This window comes from Ambystoma mexicanum, chromosome 2p (assembly GCF_040938575.1).
Source record: "Ambystoma mexicanum isolate Mex_15411 chromosome 2p, UKY_AmexF1_1, whole genome shotgun sequence".
Taxonomy (NCBI): Eukaryota; Metazoa; Chordata; class Amphibia; order Caudata; family Ambystomatidae; genus Ambystoma; species Ambystoma mexicanum.
In genome coordinates this window covers 1354648969-1354669106 of record NC_090923.1, presented here as the reverse complement: position 1 = coordinate 1354669106, position 20138 = coordinate 1354648969, and the positions used below count along the sequence as shown (strand labels likewise).

The following is a 20138-nucleotide window of genomic DNA, read 5'->3' as shown; positions in this document are numbered from 1 at the left end:
ATGAGCATTGCCTCAGTCATGTGTTGGCGCTGTGTGGCTCTGTTGTCCATTTCTCCATGGCGGTTCTTTTGAGGTTCTCATGGCATGGGTAATTTGGGAGTGGGTGCAGTGGATGGTTGTGTGCTTGTATTGGGGGGCAGGGGAGATTTGTGTTGGCATTAGGCCCATGGGTCTGTTTTGTTAGAACATGGTGGCGGGCCACATATCGGGGCATGGTGGCAGGTGCCCCTCAATGGTGAGTGGGTCGTATGGTTTTGGGTGGGAGACGTGAGTCGTGGGCCTGCTGGTAGGTGCCCTTCAATGGTGGGTGGGTGGGGGGACATGAGTCGGGGCCTGCTTGCAGGTGCCCCTCAATGGTGGATGGGTGGAGGTTATGAGTTGGGGCCTGAGGACAGGTGCCCCTCAATGGTGGGTGGGCGACGTGAGTCGGGGCCTGCTGGCAGGTGCCCCTCAATGGTGGGTGGGGGATGTGAGTCGGGGCCTCCTGGTAGGTGCCCCTCAATGGTGGGTGGGTGGGGGACGTGAGTCAGGGCCTGCTGGCAGGTGCCCCACAATGGTGGGTGGGAGACATGAGTCGGGGCTCACAAGTGCATGCCTGCAGGGCATGGTCAAGATTGTAGGGTACTTCCCTGTGGTGTGGGCTGCCTGCAGGGCATGTGGAGGGGGGGAAAGGGCACACCCAGGAGGGCCCACAATGCCAAATCGCATGTGAAACTCCCCACGCACCCCCGTAATACACATAGCCCGCTCGCGCCAGGCCTATCGCATGTGGAACTCCCCGCGCACCCCAGAAATACACGTAGCCCGCTCCCGCCAGGCCTATCGCACGTGAAACTCCCCGCGCACCCCTGAAATATACATAGCCCGCTCGAGCCAGGCCTATCACGTGTGAAAGTCCCTATGCACCCCTGAAATACACGTAGCCCTCTCGCGCAAGGCCTATTGCATGTGAAACTCCCCGCTTACCTCCGGAATACGCGCAGGCACCCCATCCACCCTGGGCATGCCCCACAGGAGGCCCACGCCACAGGCAGTACTTTTTCTACGCAATTTACCTGCCGCAAGCGGGGTACGTGTATTTCGAGGGGTGCGCAAGTACATTTTCACACGTTCTGGATGCAGTGAGCGGGGTACGCGTAGTATTTTCACACGATAACAGTCTAGCGGCCCTGTAAGATGGTCCAGGGTTAGCACGGCCCTTTGCACCGGATTTGCGGATTTCAATGGCTTTTCCTTGCGCAAGGGGCATTCCTGACGGGCGTAACCAGCGCTGCGGGATGTTCGCTGCGCCAGCGCTCAAAATGGCTTGGAAAATCCATGAATACGCGATGCGCCAGAATGCTGTTTAGCACACGCTGGTGCACACTCCCTCTCTGCGCTGATTGCGTGCGCTGGCTCTGCGCTGAAATCTATGAATTACCCCCTGAATGTTCAGGGTTGGCATCCAGTGTGATGCAGCTCCAGAAGAGGAGTTGGGATTTGAGGAAAGGACTTATATGGGGATGGTCCTCTGCCTATTGGTTACATATAGGCCATGACCTGGTCTCCATGTGGGATTGGGATTATTCCCTTGGATTACTTTTATACTGTTGCAGTTGAACAAATGTATTTATTTGTTAAAAAGATTTCTTACTGCTGTTGTGTCAGAAGTAAAGAATTGATGCATAATACTCACCTCCTTGTCTTTAACAAAATCTAAACCCCCTCTCGGGTTAGTGAAGGGGATTAACCACTGTTGGTCCCCACCTCCCTAGACGATCCCCCTGCCTTAAGCAGTCTATTAGTTGTTCATGTCGTGTTGAATTGGGATCCATATTCGCGTTCTCTTTGAAAAACAAGTAATTACATATTTCATGAATAAGTTTGCCAATGTAAGTAAGACCTTTCAGAATGACAAGTAATCGCTGGTGCAATAAGAAAATTGAAGTCAGCCCCCAAATTAAAGGTGGTTGAGTGCTGGGGCTGTGATTTCCGTGCTATGCTACTGCATTTCGCTGAGCTAGCCGCCAGAGGGTACCGTCGGCCTGGTCGAGAAACCCTTGTCTGTCCTTCCAGAACACAGGCTTTCATTTCCGACTAGCAAACTAGCCATGCCCGAAACTTCTCTCTTCCTCTCTGCTGCTGCTTTCCCTTCCCTGGGGTAGGCACGAGATTCCGTGGTCAGGGGCACTGCGGAAAAAGGAAAAAGCAGCGGCGCTTTCAATGAACCTCGGAAAGCGAAAGCTGGGCCCACAGAAAGACCACTGGCGAGCGGCACTCGGTGGGCTGTAGCGGCGCAGCTTGTCAGTCTGGCTCTTTGTTCTGCCTCTTTCCACTCCTCCTCCTTCCTCTGCTCCCCACCTCCCAGGCTCTGGCAGCAGAGCGCAGTCCCTCGGTGACACCAGTGGGGGAGTGCGATTGACAGGCTTCGGCGTCCTGCTCACGCTGCCTGCCTGTGGAATTGTTGATACTGAATTGGTCTGGAGGAGGCGACCAAGGGGGGAAACGCGAGAAAGCGAGAAGGGCGCTCGGCTGAGTTGTTATTCTCGTTACCGGGCACAATGGCTGGCCTTCCTGTGTGTGTGAGGAGCCAGTGTGCTGCGGGAGCCATAAGGCGAGAGAAAGGTAAGGCACCAACTGCTAAGATTCTCGATTTATTAAAAAAAAAAAATGATGTACGGGTGCATGTTCCACTGACAATAGTGTGTCAAAGTTACTTAACTGTGCTTATTCACAAAGGCAACGTTAATGCTAGGCTTATAGCAACATGGCATGGGTTGTGTGCTACTAAAATTCCCACTTTGGAAATCCAACATAGCCACAAATTGCTAATGAAAGCAGATCTTTCCGATTGTCCTCATGCCTGGATACCGTATGAAGTGCTAGTATATGTCTGTGCATTCGGGGACTGGCAAATCCTTCTGTGAGGTTAAGCAACAACAAAAAGGTAACACAAATGGAAAGAAAATAATCAAGACTGGGGAGACGTTGACCCGTTCGCGACACGGGTTCCTCAAACGAGATTTTTCCCTGTAAATCATGTGCGGCTGGAAAAAAAGTTTGTGAGAATGACATGCGCGCAAACGGGGTGAATGAAGCAACACACTGGTGTGGGCGACCTGTGGCCTCGCAAAAGCACGCGACTCTGGATAAGGTTACAACAATGGGCGCCTTGCTTGGTGTATTTCCTTGAAAAAAGACGCAGCAGCACGATGTTGTGTGCCTGGAACACCGTTGTGGGCCCCTCAGCTTGTTCGACACTCCTTCACTCAAGTTGGAGGTGGCTAAAGATCTTTGTGTTTTCTTTTCCTTCACTCAATCACTCTTCTCACGTGCTGAGTGGAACCAATCGTGGCGCCCGTTGTGCACAGGTGAAGACTCGCTCAATCTTAGCTGCTAGCCAGCCCAGTCCCGCCTCCTTTCGTCTTCCATCTTGCCACATGTAAAAGGCTGCAAGTATTTGATTCCTTTCGCGCATACTTTCGTAGCATCGGGCCTCACACGACATACAAAGTGCCATTTATTTATTAGAGTTTTTGTTTAGCGCTGCCCTACCCAGAGTGTCTCGGAGCTCCTTACATTCTTCAAATAATTAAAAGGTGGGGGTTTAAAAAAAGACTTTTTTTTTCTTCAGGAAAGGATGGGAAGATTATGATAGACAAGAGATGGCATTGGCGGAGGGCAGGGTAATGTAACACGTATGTTTTGAGGCTCTTTTTCTGAAAATGGTGATGGAGGATGTCGTGCGTATGTGGTGAGGTTGGATGTTCCATGCCCTGTGTTCCCAGTGTTAAATGCTTATTTTTGTGCGCATGTGAGTTTGCAGAGTGAGATGTGTAGAAGGGGGTTGGCTGGCCTGTCTGGTGTTTGTATGGGTGATGGGTTTTAGTTTATCATGAAGGTAAAATTGAGTTTTGATTTGGATGGCATTGAATACAGTACAGAGTCCTTTGAAGGCAATTCTCTGGGGTATGGGGAGCCAGTGGAACTGGGCAACATCGGGGGGTGATGTGTGAATGTTTGGTTAGGTGGAGGGTGAGTCTGGCTACTGTGTTTTGTATGGCTTGAAGGGGGGCAGAGGTGTTGTTGGGGAGTCCAGTGAGGAGAGCATTTCCATAGTCCAGCTTAGAGAGAACCAGTGCTTGGGATGCAGCGCCAAAGTCGTCCGGCGGAAGGATATTTCTGATTTTGCATAGAGGTGTAGTGTAGATTGTATGTTTTGTTAACAGCGGGTCTGTGGTGTGTGACAGGAAGGTGGGTGTCGTGGCTGAAGCCAAGGGATTTAACAGGTGTGAAGAGGGATATGTATGGGTTGCCCATGGCAAGTTCTTCGATCCAGGCCGTGAAGTCGGTTTGTGCCTTGCGGGGGCAGATGAGGAATTCTGTTTTGGATGGGTTGACTTTGAGGAAGTGGGTGGCCATACAGTTGGTGATGGTAGAGAGACAGGTTTTGAGAGTGTGGAGTTGTGACAGAGTTGACATTTGGAAGTATATTTGTGTGTCATCTGCGTATTGGTGGAAATGTATGTTGGGCTTGCTAAGGGTCTGTCCAAGGGGTTAAACATATGTTAAAGAGGAGTGTAGATGGGCAGGAGCCTTCTGGGACCCCATACTTGACAGGGATGGGGTCTAATGGATAAGGGGGAATGGAGACAAAGTATCTCCTATCAGTGAGAAAGGAGGTGAACCAGTCGATTATGGTTGGTATATTATTAAAAGAAACATTTTTGGTTACATGAATTCCGGCACTACTGATATTTTTTTAAACACCGGTACAACATTTGATGTTTTGGGGGCAGGTCATTTCATGTGTAATGGAGAATTAACAGCTTCCCACCCTCACCAATTAAATAACCACTCAAACAGTTTATTGGAGTGGGTAAAACATGGGCAGCAGCTGCTTTATTAAGCAGCAGTTGTGTTACAGGTGACCCTTAACTTGACCATCACAGCTTCAGGATTCTGTGCTGAACTCCCATACAAGCTGCTCCCTGAGTAAAGAATACATTCTTGTTCCTTGTAAGAGGGCTCCCAGATCTATGACTTAAAACCATCCCTCTCTACATCACTTTACTTACGTCATCTAAGCATCACATTTTCAGCTTTTTCACATTAAACTTGGTACTTTCTTTTGTTACTTTTCTTAGGTAGTTCTCACATATATTTATTTTCTTTGACATTTGGCTTACCTTGCCTCCCTCACATCTGTGGGGTGGAAGGAGTTCCAGGCCCAGCCGAGGCCTCCCCAAAACATTGTGGCATCACTGAAGTACGCCTACGCACAGTTGTCTAAGCTGATGGTTGTGCAACACCCTTAGGGTTCCTGACAACGCTTTCTTGTTGGACGTGCCTTGTAGTTCCTCTGCGACGGATAGAACAAAGAGACCAGCATTATTACAAGTAGAATAACCAATGTACCACATTGCCCTTCACTGAACCTGCTTTAAACAAAATGCCACTGTGCTCGAACAGGAGGGGTTGGATCTATGTGTCACTTTTTAAAGTGGCCCTGCCAGCCGTCCCTTAACCTGCAAGACTCACCATCCAGTGAACCCATTTCCTGTCTCCCTCTCTACCCCCATAAGCCATTTGATGAACTGCAGCTAACAAAGCATCTGGTTGAGGAAGGTGGTGTCCCCTTCTAAAACCGGTGACCATCAACTTTACCTATGGGTGGCACGTTCGCCACCAAAGTTGTCACTGGTTATGTGCCAGGATCCCATAACCTAGTGTTGATGATGTATTTTGAATTAGATTTTATAATGGAGAAACCAAAACTATGAGTACCAGAAAGCAAAGGATAAACCAGGATTGGGTGCTTGAGCTGGAACAAAATATGGCTTTGAAAGCTTGGCAAGGGCCATTGATGGCGCAGACAGGAGCACTTGCCCTGAAACTCTCTTACTCACACAGGCCTTCCCTGATAGATTTGTAGCCTATCTGACAACTGTGAGACTGGGTCCCCCTCTTTTGGCGCTTCGCAAATAGTTTCAGGAAATATATATTGCTGCTTTTCAGGACGCGACGATGGAGAAGTGGGAAGCGGAAGTGTGAGCTTGTTTTGTGTTTTAACCCTCCTGCATGTACTCCACCAACTCTCCTTAAGAATTTGCTGATGCAAACCAAAATCCTAGAACAGTTTTGCAAATCTGAGACCTCTGGTTACCCTGCATTTGCCGATATACATTAGCTTTAGAGCGTGAAGGGTGACCAAAATTAGTGGCGAGGGGGCAAAGAAGAAGAGTAAAAGACAAAGGAAGGGGGAATCTTTAGCCAAATCATAACACAATGTAGGGAGCTCTCAAGCCTCCCGTGCTACGCGTGAGAAGGCCACCCAGTCCTGTTTTTTGATGCAACTCTGGCACTTGTAGTTTTCCATAAACTCTAAATGTGAAAGAAAAAAGTACAATTCCCAGGATCCAAAGGGGGGAAAAAACTGACTGGGTAGCCTTCTCATGAATGGCCACTGGAATCCTGAGAGCAATGACTGTAGCATCTTCTAGTAAGTGTTGGGTGAGCTATTAATTGGAGTAAGGAATCCTCTGGTTCTTCCTTGTCATGTACTATCCTAGCATGCCCATGTTCAGGATGTAGTCTTAACTTCTGTCATCCTAAGTATGCACAAAAAATGGCTTGGGGATATTCATTCTTGAAAGAAATATTGAAGGCGATGTAATTGAGAAGATGGCTTGTTTACATAATGTGTATTTTTAAAACTTGTATTCTATTTTATAGGTGTGTCAAATCATTTGAAGATGTTGAATTGCTCATCTAGATTTAATTTGATGTGGTTTATTGTTGATTTGTAATGCACTGACATGGAAAACAAGTGTACTTCAGTGCGCAACTTAAGTTTACCAAGAAAATGTTAATACCACAGTGCCAGAAGGCCACCTAAATATAGCAGCAGCAGTCATTTATAAGAACAGTTTGCATTACATTTTATTACATGTTAGAATATTTGCGAGGATCTAGATGTTGACTCTGGTTCTCTAATTCTGTGCATGCATTTGAGGCACTACCAATAAAATGAGAGCATTTAGTCTGATCAATTGGGCGAAGCCAAGATTACAGGTCACCTCTTGAGAGCACAAGTCGACAGCATAATCACTGCAACACACCAGCTGCGGTTCCTGTGTCAGCAAAAAGCACATTTCAGATGTGTGTCCTGCATTTTTGAGATTTCGAATATTTACTAGCACAAGCACTGCGTATTAAAGATTTTACGGTGTGGAAAACAGCAAAATATTAAAGTCCGAGCTTTCAAGAAGGACAAAGGAGATCCTGGCTAGCTAGCATCACACCGTAAGCAGAATAGAAACAACCTCTGGGGAACGATGAGTTAGTACCTAAGGAGTTGCACATCTAAATTCCATGTAAGAGGCAAACTATAACATTTTGCCCCTCACATTTGATCCATTCCGGATGAAATTTCTTCTAGATGTGTCCTAATGCTCCTTTTAGCCACATTTCCCAAAAACCCAAGTCAATGGAACATGGGTATGTTTGTATGGCACCAGTTGGCCGGTGGAGCCAAAAGTAGGTCAGTGTAGCTTGCGGTGTCATCTAACCAGGCTCCCATGCAAGCCGGTAATAGACGAATCCCAGCTCCAGGCAATTTCAAACCCTGTATCTAGCACTTGCAACACAGGGGAGGAGATTGCGCTCCTTCTCTCAGAAAACAACCACCTGAATATCTTTGCTGCCCACCTCAGGAGATCATAGAACCACCGCCCCCCCCCCCGCGCCCCTCACCAACACCTGTCTTTTAAGAATGAAAGTGGAGATGAGTCATATGCTTATTTGTTGTCAAAAATATTGAACAGCTTGCTTCTGTTTTGCATGCTCCATGTATTTTTTTTTCTTCACAAACAAAACACACAATTGACAGAAGTGCTAATCACTGTTACATAAAATGGCAATTTTTTTTTCTGTTGGGAATTTACAATTTCATCTGTTCTAATCAAATTGCATGGCCCCAAAGTCTCCCGTAGCCACCACATCTGATCCAGATGTAGCAAAACGTATGACATAAACCCTGATAATAATGGATGATAATACAGAGAGAGCATAGAAGGGAACGTCTACCAGCAAGACATCGAAATGTATAAAATAAGGCCAAATCCTGTCAATAAAGACAAATGGGGAGTACAGTATGGTGGTGTCCTATCCTGTATTGGTGTGGTGCGCCACGAATGACCTCTGCCTTAAGGCCAGTAAGACTGAGATTCTACTCGTCAGCACACCCTCTCCCTCCTTCCCTTCAGCTCTATGGCCGGCCTCTCTTGGCCCTCTTCCTGCTCCCACCTGCAAGGCTAAAAACCTCGGGGTCATCTTCGACTCCACACTCTCCTTCTCTCCTCACATCTCTGACGTCTCTAAGAATTCACACTACCAGCTGCACCTCCTCAGAAGTATTCTTCCTCTCCTCCTTTCCCCAGAAGCTCACCGTCTCCAGAGCCATGGTTCTCTCTAGGCTGGACTATTGCAACAGCCTCTATCTAAACTTGCCTGCCTCTACTCTCCGCCCTCTGCAACTTATCCAAAACAGGACTGCGAGACTTGTCCTTGGCCTTAAGCCAAGGGATCGTATCTTTCCAGGATTGAAATCTCTGCACTGGCTCCCAGTGGCTGCAAGGATTAAGGTCAAAACACTCTGCATTATCCACAAGGCCTTCTGGGGCCTTGGGCCGCATTACCTTCAACTCTCTCTTCCTATATACCTTCCTTCTCGGGCTCTTCGCTCATTTGCCTCCAACTCCCTCAGGGTCAGCCGCTTCTCCGAGCAACGAGTTGGTGGTCGATCTCTCTCTTCGGCATGGGCCTCCCTCTGCAACAGCCTTCCTGCTTCCCTGAAACTTGAGGAGAACCATCTCTGGTTCCGGAAACACCTCAAAACCTTCCTCTTTGCTTCTGCTTTCTCTGCCTCTCTCCCCTGTTGAAATTCCCAGCCGAATCTGCACTGGTTACCTGGCCACCCTTTCTGATCTTGGGGCCAGGTCCTGCCTTTTGCACTCCTGCCCTGCCTCCTTGGCAACCCCCGCACTTGGGTACTGGTTTTCTGTATCCCTACAGTCCCCCTACCAGCACTTATGTCTGCTCTTACCTTGCACTTGCCACCATTAGGCCGCTTTTACTTACCGTATTTATTCTTCTATCCCATGTACTGCACTTCCCCCTCTCCCTTCCCCAGGCACTTTTCGCTTTCTCCCTACCCTTGCACTTGCGCGATCTGAATGACACCTGGCCTAGTAGGATCGTTGTCTGTCTTTCCACCGTTTTCCCCTCCCTTGCCTCGTCGCACTTTGAAACACTTGTTTATAGGCGCGTTATAAATGCCATATCATATCATATCGCACCTGCACTACTCTGGTGATGTACTCAATGCAGTACCATGGGAAGCCTTTACTACAAAGAGGAATTTTCCATAGTGCTGCTTCGTGTGGAGACTGCCTGTAGGATAAAAAGGGAATATTTTCATGTGCAGGAATTACTAGTGTAAGGGTGCAGAAGGAGGAGACTGACACAAAGGTGACATAGTTGTTGATATAAACGTGTATTCATAATGAAGAGAAAAACTAACTTTCCCTAACTAGAGGGGTTTCCCTTCCTCAACTAAAATACTAGGGTTTCGGTCAGGATGTCCGTATGAATCAATAGTCCACCGTCCTGTGTCAAAAGGCCTACTTATGTCCTACACCCTTAAATTAAAGAGGTAGTGGATCTTCTTGGTCCAGAGGAATGGCTCCCTTCTTCTGGACAGCGAATCACAGTTCCAGTTGTTAAGTAGGATCTTTTCCTGAGGGAATGACTCCCTTCCCCAGGTCGTAATGCCTTTCCAAGGCACAAAACAAAGTTCCAGGTTGAAATGCCAACAGACAGCAAACTTTTCAATTCAACTCAAAAGGTAAAGTTCCAGTTCAAACATCAACAGCCCTTATTGCCCATAGTTTGCTTCTTTGCAATTGGGTTGCTGGCGAATGCCGCCCATCTCAAGGTATCTTGTTCGTGCGTTTTCCACACCAGGGAGAGTGACTCCTTTCCCCTTGTCTATGTGTTCCAGGAGAATTCTTCTCTTCTCCTGGTACTCCAGCAACACCAGGGGGAATGACTCCCTTCCCCTTGCTTTCGCTTTTATGGTTTTACACAGTTCAACAATATCAAGGGGGGATGAATCCCTTCACCTACGTGCAGTACTTCACATTGTTGATCCTCCATCTCTCTGTTTCAGAACGTTCACTATTTCTTTATCCCAAGGCTAATGACTCCATTCCCCTGGAACACTGGTTTCATCCTCTTTGTGAGTTTCAACTGCCAGCAGAATGACTCCCTTCTCCGGCTTTGATCTCCAAGTTTACTACGCCAGGGGGGAATGACTCCCTTCCCCTGGCCTTTCTCATATACTCTGATCGATGTGGTTCCCCAACCTGTATCACAGTTCCTTTTAGTGATTTATTTTGGCAGACCTGGTTCACTTCCCTGCCAAGTACTGCCACAAAGAAGACTAGTGATGCTCCTCTTATTAAGTTGTGGGTCCCAGACCCGGCTCTCTTCTCTGTATTTTACATCTGATAGACCTGGTTTACTCTCCTGCCAGGTACTATTGTTTAGAGTATTTGCCTGTTTTATATATGGGTCCCAGACCCTTGGTTTGAGGTTTCTCTTGTCCCCCCAACATTCCTTTTTCTACAGTCTCTGGCACGTCCAACGTCCTCATTAGGTTCTCTTGCTTTCCTTCTGCTTTTGTGGTGGCTTTGCAGCATTTGTTTTGGGCGGGCTCTGCATCTCCCCACGAACGTGCAGTCTGTCTGCTTTCTGCATCAGGACTCCTTTTTCCCCAGCTCTCCAGTTGGCCTGTGCACGGTGGAATAGGTAGGGAAGCCTCACGTCCCAGACAGCAACCTCTTTCCTTCCGTGCCGGAGGTCCTCCTAGCTCACAGTTCCTCCTGGGAGGGTCAGATGACAAGTTAAGTTCTTCCTCAGTCTTTATTTGGAATAGGCAATGGCGTCTCGACAGCCCATTCATGTTCCAGTGAGGATTTGTTTAGGGCTTTGCAGCTCTTCCTCGTCTCAGTACCTCTTACTGCAGTCATAGTCGAGTAATCCCTGTTCTTTCTCGTCTCAGTGACTGCGCCTCATTAGCCTTGCAGATATACATGGGAGAGTGTTGCATGGAGGTGTGTGGGATGGGACAAGGGGGTGTGAAGGAGTTGGTTGAGGTCTGGAATACTCTGATCTCCTGAGATGTCCTCCATGATCCACAGATGGGGGGTCTCTCCCTGTGAGATCTTCCAGCTGAGTGCCACCACCTATCAGGTAGCGCCTCACCTCCCTGGCCTCATGGGAAGGTGCTGCCCCTCGGAGAAGTGACAACATCTCTGGTTTCGTCACACTAGCTCCAGATAATGTTTTAGATTAGAAGAGAAATGCCTACAAATAGAGCAGCGCCAGGGAATGAACGACATTTTTACTCCCTAAATTAAATTCTATCCCTTGCAACTCGCAGTCTTCTCTGAAGCCCTATATGAAGGAATTCAAATAAGTTTGAGTGGGTTGAATGGCAGCTCTGCATGAACGTATGACCCAAACTGTCTGCCAGAAAAACAGGCTTTGATTACACTGTGCACATCCCGTTCTTGTGCCATGTTAAGTTGTCTGTTGCTGAGTTTATCGGTTTAAAGAGCATGAATGGTGTCCAATCATTGTGGTCTTTGATTTCTGGTTCGTACTAAAAATGGTGTGTGTGTTGTTTCCCCACTGATTATGGGAATGGCCTTGTAGCCAAATCTGCAATCTGTGATAATCTGTAAATCTGTTTATCAATACAGTTATATATGGTCACAGTCCACAAGTGAACTCCCAAAGCAATGTACTAGTAACGCAACCTCCCAATTTGAGGCCCTATAAGCTCAGCCTTTGTGCAATGTTTCCAACACCAAGCACTCCCCCTGCATGCCCTTCATACAAGGCCATCCCTGGGCTAGAGCTGACCAACAGATAAGCATTTGTTTCTGTCATTGTGCCAAGGTTATTTTTGCAGGATAATAATTCATGAATAATCTCTAGGACTTCTTCACCTTCAGAGAAGTAGATCAAGGTTCACTGGCTCACCATTAAAACATTCCAAATTGACTGTGGTGACTGCTGACGTCAAGGTAATTCTAGGGTTCTATTTCATTTCCTCGTGGATGTTTTTTCGTGGGTTTTGTTTACTGCATACTTTTCAATGAAAAAACTCATTGAATGCTTTATTTTTGGGGGGGTCCCCCCAAACCCCCATCCACTTTTATTTTTTATATGATCCCGAACACCCACACCCCACATATATATTATTCCAACCCCCCCAAAAAATTAGATTATTTTTTTTTCGTTAAAAAATAAGCTGTAAAAAAAAAAACAGCGAAAAAATATCCTGCGATGAAAGGACGTTATACCAATTCTAGGGCCTCCGAACACCAGCGACTGTCAGACTTTAGGAAGAAAGTGAAGACTGTCCACACCCCCCTTGCCCAGTGCTGTCCTTTCTGCATCTAGGAAACCCTCAACAGCAATAAAATAATATAGAATTTCATACAGGAGATTCCACAGATCTCTCTTCCATCAGCTGTGGATGAGTCTTTCTACCCAAAAAAAGTCCCTTAACCACCTCCAACGCAGCCTGCAGGGTAATCATGCCTTTTATTACTATATATTATCCTATGTATCCTTTATTCCAAAATCCCACATTGTCCTGCGTCAGTATGGATTTCGTAGCAATTTCTGGATCCTACAGGTCAGAATAAATGGGCATTGAAGTTAGTATGTTGTGTCTTACATTTTTCTGTGGTCTCCATTCTTATTTTGTTTGCATCCCTTGTTCCACTGTCCTAATGAGGCTTCTGTCAGTCCAAGGGACCAGAACTGTTCCCTTTTCGTTTCAGAATTCAGGAGTGTGGTTATTTCCTAAGCCCTCAGTTCAGTTCCCTTCAGACTGAGGATCTTCCTCCTGCTATATTTCTGCTTGGACCACCTGGCTGGCGCGCCTTTTCTGTATCATACCTCTGTCAGGGCTCACGTGTGGAGAAGGAGCTGTATCCATCAACTAGCCCAAAGGCTTTGGCTTTTCTGGTAACCTTGGTCATCTCACAAATCGTATTGCTTCCCTCACAAACAGGCGTCTTCCAACAGAGGCTGCCAGAAACCTCAAATAGACCCAACCCACACCCAAACCTTAAATTCCAGTGTAAAAGAAAACTTGCCATAGCTGGGATGGAAATTGGTGGGAACGAATAAGCTCCTGCTTGTAGCCTCGAAGAGCCTGGTTAGCTTTACACCAACTGCTACCAGGAGACACTTTTCATTCTCCAGGCCAACTCGTGCCATATAAACATACCTAAGTGACAGTAGCGCACTGTGTTTGTGAATTTGTATAACTCAAATCAGGGCATACCCACAAGAAAGGTACAGCTTAATGGGCCCTATGCAATGGACACACAGTTGTCATTTTCATCTTATGAGTAGTTTAGATTTGCAGTGCACAGCGTACTTGTTCCTCATTCCCCAATGTTGCCTCTTGCCTACTGAGTGATGCCCTGATACCCAGAAGATGCTTTTACCACCTGGTCATATAATCTTTATTTCGATCCTTGCTCAGGCACAGAAATGCAGTCCTGTTCAGTAATGCTACATTTAGGGTGCTCCAAATGATTATTAAATACTGTGGACTGTTCTCCAAACACTTTGACCGTAATTTGTCAAAGATTTTGAATGTCTTTAGGAGCAACTGAGTATATTATTACGAAATAATTTTCTACATTTTATTTGAACAAATTTCTGGGAAGCAAGATTGAATAGGCAACATTTTGCCCAAAAAGAGAGATTGTCCATTTGAAAGCTGGTCGTGCGTTTAATGCTTTTTAACCCGACTTTACCAGTTTTTCCGAGCCATGCTCTTTGCTTGTACGCATAGGCAGTGAGGGTGCATCACAAAGATGGGGACAGGTGCCACATGCTGCAGAAACATGTCTAGCTCTAATACCAAGTCAACTGACATGACCAGTTGTCAGCCAATAAGCAGACATATGTGCTGCCTGTGTGTAATACTGCTGAACATTCACTAGCCAATCAGAGTAAGTGAAAACCACTATTGTGATGTCATGAGAACTGTGCTTTGGAGAAGATGGTGTGTAGAGACGTTTTGGAATCTAACTGTGGTCGGGTGTTCCACTTGTACGGGAACGTGTGTTTAACTAAGGTTATAGCAGCTTTTGAAAACAACAAAATAGCGTGTCCTAATATATCGGGGTGAATAAACACGTGTTTTTGGAGCGCCTGGTAAACTAATGGAAATTGGAAATCCTCTTCCAGCCCAGTATTAACAGACGGAAAATAATGCATTTCTGTTGAGATAGACCTAATGGAATATGTGTGATATGATGACCAGTGTTCATTCAACCCAGAATTACAATCGTAATATGGTTTAAGAGATTCATACCCTTTGGCTATCCGATACAGATATTGGAGTACCTTTTTGAAACCAGAACTAAGAATTTGAATCAGAAGTGGAAAAGAAACGCCACATTTTAAGCACAAGATACATGACTGCCCCTGAGCAATGTCCAGTTATCTTATAACATCTAGGACAGAAATGTATATAAGTTGGGCTATGATCGGATCAGCGTTGAACAACAACAATTTATTTTGTTCTGTATCCCTATTGTTGTAATTATTGTGTATGGGTTTTTTTAGTGAAACGTTCTTTATGCGTTTTGTATATTGTATTGTAACATGTGCATATGCTTTTTATGTTTTTTAGATTTGTGCCATGATATTGTTGCTTTGCATATATAATAATAAAACTTGATATGAGAGATAGTTGTAGACATACACCTTAGATTTTTTTCAGAGGTGTTTTTGTCAAGGTACCCACTTTTTTCTGATGGTATATATGAGTGAGAGTTGTGTTATTATATGTATACCCTTCCTTTTTTTGAGATTTAAGAGACACACTAGCACACATACTATATGTAATAGTTGACCAAAAAGGGGACAACTGAGATGTAGAGAAAGCTTGTTGCAATAGCAGGTTGTCCATAATTGGCAAGATGGTGGCACCTGCGACCCGTTCTAGGCCCCAAATAGTCTTGTTTTGATACACTACAGGGATTCTATAGATGGTTTTCTCTCATGTACAAAACATTTTCTCTGGTTTCTTAACCTTTTCTTATTTTTCTTCCCTTTTTGGGAGAGGGTTCTCTGGGCTTTCTGTTCGCATTTCCCCGGGTTGAACACAAAGAATAATTGTCCTTTTATTCTTATCTTGCCCAGCCTAACCAGGATCTTTTAAGAATGATTAATTCTATTCAAGGGGCAACGCCTTGCCTGATGACCATGCTCCCCACAAGAAAAAGATTATTCTGATACAAAGACGGAGATAGGATTACTATAGATGGTATATCTTCCTCAGTACTTCTTGCTTAGGGGTTCGACAAACCAATAGGAAACCCAAAGTCCTGCCATGAGAGAACCAGTTCCTCTTCATTCTCGTCCGTCAAGCAATGTGCTGACTGTAATAAAATATCTTCTCAGACGGGGTGAAAAGATCACTTACTGAGGAGGTCTGAAAAATGTTGGACTCAGATACTTCACAATTCTCTCTCTAAAGTTTCAAGGTTTTCCATGGGAACACTAAGACATTTTTTTTTTTTTGGTGTGATTGGCTTTATCTGGAGTATTCACCAGAGACCTCTATTAGCTGTTCACATGTTCCATCTCTCTCTAAAGTCTGCTGGAACTACCATAATTTCAAGTGGATTGCAATCTCCTGCTCTCTGTGATATTATGGAGATTTGTGGAGTTTTGTTTTCATCATGTATTAAGCTTGACTCATTCTGTGTGGTGTAACTAGATTCCGAGATTTTCTCTGTTGCCCAATGGGTCAGGCGGAAAAAAAAATTCTGCCCTCACCCCATCTCAAATAGTTTTTCTGGATTTTCTCCATCTCCTTGTCTAATATCAGACTGGGGAAGAGTTTTCCATGGAGTTTCATGTACCAACCAGTTCACCTCTTTTAATTTGTACTACTAATCTGGGTGACAAATTCAAAAGGGTGATTTTATTTTTTTCTGTTTGTTTTTTTTCTTTTTTTTTCCTTTTTTCTTTTTTTTCTTTTTTCTTTTTTTTCTCTCTCTTCTTTTTTCTTTTTTTTCTCTCTCTCACCAAACACCAGAGGTATCACCCTTAACATTCCTTTGTGTTTATTTCCACTTATTGGCTTTAGATACATAGCTGAGCCCGATGAAACTTCCACCATGAGCTCTAGGGAAATTATGATTTTGTCCCTACTTCGGGGCAAGAAGAGATTATAAGTGTTAGTCTCCACGCATCTTCGAGCAGGAAGAATAGCCTGGTTGGCTAGTCTCTGGTTAGTATCTTCTAGTGGGAAGAATAGCCTGGTTGGTTAGGGTTTGAAAAACAAACCCCCATCCTAGAATGGGGATCGAGAAGGGGTTCATACTTTCTTCCTAAGGGTTCCAGCCCACTGGTAGAGAGTTTAAATGTCCTCCTCCCTCCCCCCATCTTCAATTATAAAAAGGTATAGGTCTGGACCTTATACTGGGAGATGTGATGTTATTCTCCTTACTCCCAGATATGTCACCATTCGCTTTAAGGGGCCACTGCTCACAAGGGCCTTCTCTTATTCCCCTGGTTCCTTTGATGGAAATGGAATCAAAGCCAGCGGTTAAAGAGGAAGTGCAAGCGGCAGGAGTAGGAGAAATAGGACCTGACAAACTTCTGCCTGAATCAGCCGCGGTTTGGTAATGTTTATGTTTATTTATAAAGTGCCTATACACAAGGCAAGTGTTTCAAAGCGCTCAAGGAGGGTGGGAACATGGGGGGGAAAAAGCAGTTGTCCAGAGCCCTTGAAATTCAGAGACGATGATGGTCTGCACAGGTAGATAAATGCACATAATAAAATTAACATTTGAGACACAGCAAATAGGCCTCATGATGATTCTGCAGTTTTACCATGTGCAATTAAGGGGTGAGGACAGGGGAGAACAGACAGATGATCTTCAGGCACGGATGGTTACAGAGAGGGGGGGGTCCAAGTGCACTCAGTCGGTGGAGACTGGGGTAAGTGTAGAGAGAGCCACTCCCTTGAGTCATTTCTCAAGTGCAGTGAGGGTGAGGTGAGTGCAGGGGTTCAGGGTGAAAGGGTCGAATGAAATAGCTTCGAATGCAATAGTTTCGAACCAAAAGGACCGAAAACAAAAAAGTCAAATACATGTATTTTTTTTAATTTTTTGGAGGGTAGTGGGTTTATCCCCCCCAAACCGCTGTTTTTAGGGTAAAAAACATTTTTTTCCTATATGAAAGCCAAAAAAAAATACATTTAAAAAAGGGCATTCGACTTTTTTTTTTCTGTCTCTTTGTTTCGAAACTATTGTATTTCGAAACAATGTATTCGACCCTTTGACCGGACACCGAGTGCAGGGCCCTGAGGCAAGTATGAGAGAGGACTGGAGGGAGTTCCAGGGACCTGTGCGACTGGGGTACACCAGGCGGCCAGTCAGCAAGCTGTAAGAAAAGAAAAAGGAGGGGGAGAGGGAAAGAGCAGAGAGCTAGGTTAGCAGGGTAGAGGGAGAGAGAAGGAAGAGGAGAAGAGTAAGGTCTTGAGGACTTTCCGGAACTTAAGGAGATCAGGCTCAAGACGGAGGGCGGCAGGGAGGCTATTCCAGAGGGAGGCCCCTGCTGAGGATAAGGATCTCATTCCAAATTTCTTCCTGGAGAACTTGCTCACTCTCAGAAGGTTGGAGGTAGATGAGCGGAGGGCTCGGTAGGGACAGTATTTAGGTAGGCAACGTTGCAGATAGGTAGGTCCCAGGCCCCAGAAGCCTTGTGGGCAATGCAGAGAGTCTTGAACTTGATCCTTGCAGCCACAGGGAGCCAGTGAAAAGATGTCAGCTCCAGAGAGATGCACTTCCTGGGCTTGAGGCCCAGGAGAAGCCTTGCGGTTCTGTTCTGGATGAGTTGCAGAGGGCGCAGGGCAGAAGCAGGGAGGTTGAGGAAGAGGCTGTTGCAGTAGTCCAGCCTAGAGAGAACCACAGCTCTGGAGACAGTGAGCCGCTGGGGGGAAAGTGAGAAAAGGTAGAGTACTTTTTGAGGAGGTGTAGCTGGTAGTTAGAAATTTTATAGATGTCTGAAATGTGAGAAGAGAAGGAGAGAGTGGAGTCGAAGATGACCCTGAGGTTTTTAGCCTCGCAGATGGATGCGGGTGCAGGGCCAAGGGAGACCGGCCAGAGTGAAAGTGGGAAGGCGGGAGCAGGGTTGTGATCTGAATCTACTAAATACATTGTGGATCCCCAGTTTGTATCAGCCGATTCACATCCCACCTCTGGCAACATATGTGAGGGTTCAGTAATGCGAGGCGGCAACTGCTTGTAGTTTTCTCAGTATTTGACATTTTATTTCCAAATAAAAATGCAAATAAAACCTAACTAAGCCTACCAACAGGGGATTCCTTACCTAATCTAGAAACTAGCGGAAAATCTCCTAGCATACACAAAACTGGCCCTCCCACTAAATGGAACAATCCAAAACAAAGCATAAACAAACGTAAATAAAAGATTACCAAATAACCAGTTTGTAGGATGGCTTCTACTTGTCCTGGGCAGATCTCATTCCCCCAAGAATCTGCAAAGACCATTTCTCCCAATGAACAATAGTCATAAATCCGTTCTTGTAAAGTTCCAAAGAAACAAAAGTGCACTCAAACAGAAATCCACTGGTAACAGTTCCGTCTTCGTTAATTGAGAAGTTCCCTTTTCCAAGTTCCACAAAAAAAAAGCAGCACCAATAGCAATCCTGGGTAACCTCCTTCGGGATAGAATGGATAGTGTTCAAAACAAAGGAAATTCCTCATCTGCTTTAACAACTCTTATTTTGTAACTTCTGCATCGACTTGGATACAATTTGTCAGGATGCTTCAACTCCCTTCTGCAAATGATACTGTGAAAGCAGGCTCCTTTACCTCAAAGTCTAACACAGCTTCCACTACGTTCAAATAAAAATGTTCTGACAAAATTATAGAGAACCATAGTTATGCTGCTTCAGCTACAACTTTATACTTTGAAAATATATATGGCAACTTAGACAAGACTCTTCAAACTCTACAGGTAGGCAAGGTACTCTTGTTTCCTGTACCATAAGAAAGGGCAGCCTCTTTGCCTCTTCTGTCTGTCTTACAGCTACCGCAAAATCTGTCTTGGCTTTTAGACTGCTTCCCTCTCTCAGCTTCAACAGTCTCTGCTTGACAGATTCTTGACTTATTTTTAACAAGCACCCAGCTCCCTTCCCCAGCTTTAGGTTTCAAGTAGTTGTCCCAAAGCTGTGTTGCCACTCTCCCAGCCTTGGATAACCTTGTCACCTTTGTATGAGAGGACTCTGGGTGTATACTAGCTTCAACAACTTAAAAACCTCAGTGTTCAGATCTCAATTGGTCTGGTTTCACCTTAGAAATGATTGCTCTACTGGCATGGGTAATGCCCGTTCTCGTGATTTCAGCAACTTCTATAACTATTAAGTCTTTGTTCTGAATGTTACAAGAGTCAGTTTTCACTTCAGAAACAAATGTAGGTCCACGCAATCTCTCATCGATGACAAACTTCAACGTATAAAATTGTGTTCATGTTTATTCAGGCAGTGTTCTGCTTTAACGTGGATTGGGAAACACAGCGTCTTAGATGCAACCGTTCTTTGATGTGAAATATTCTTGTAACACTTTGGGAAAGTCTGCTTCTGTTGCTTGAACCATTACTGACAACGTTCTCCCCTTAATAGGAGACCCTCAACCTCTCCAGTAATGATTTTTATGCAACAATGGGAAAATAAAAATGTTCTTACGTGACCACTTTAACTGATGCTGAAAATGCATGCGATACCATTCCCTTTATCAATGACTTCGAGCAATTTCACTCGCTTTAACTTGTATGCAAGTGTGAATTCAGCTGGTTACAGTTACTGGCACGAAGTTGTTTGTGATTTGGAGTACTGAACTTCATTCACCGGCTCCAAAATCACAGCGGTAGTGGGTGGCCTCCACTCCAGACTTTCTTGCTTCTCCTACTACTGCTACAGGCTCTCCTGAGACCCACATCCCTCTGCAGTACAAGTGTCTC

At 45.4% G+C, this 20138-nt stretch overlaps 1 protein-coding gene across 5 annotated transcripts in view; it reads left to right on the top strand.

The window, feature by feature from the left end:
- The first annotated feature begins 2073 nt into the window (after positions 1–2073).
- RAI1 (retinoic acid induced 1) overlaps positions 2074–20138 on the top strand; it is a 2051579-nt gene continuing 2033514 nt past the window's right edge. For all 5 annotated transcript variants that reach the window (XR_011302221.1, XR_011302217.1, XR_011302220.1 and 2 more), the window contains exon 1: positions 2074–2604. The gene's annotated coding sequence lies outside the window, so the exon portion shown is untranslated. The remainder of the gene's footprint in view (positions 2605–20138) is intronic.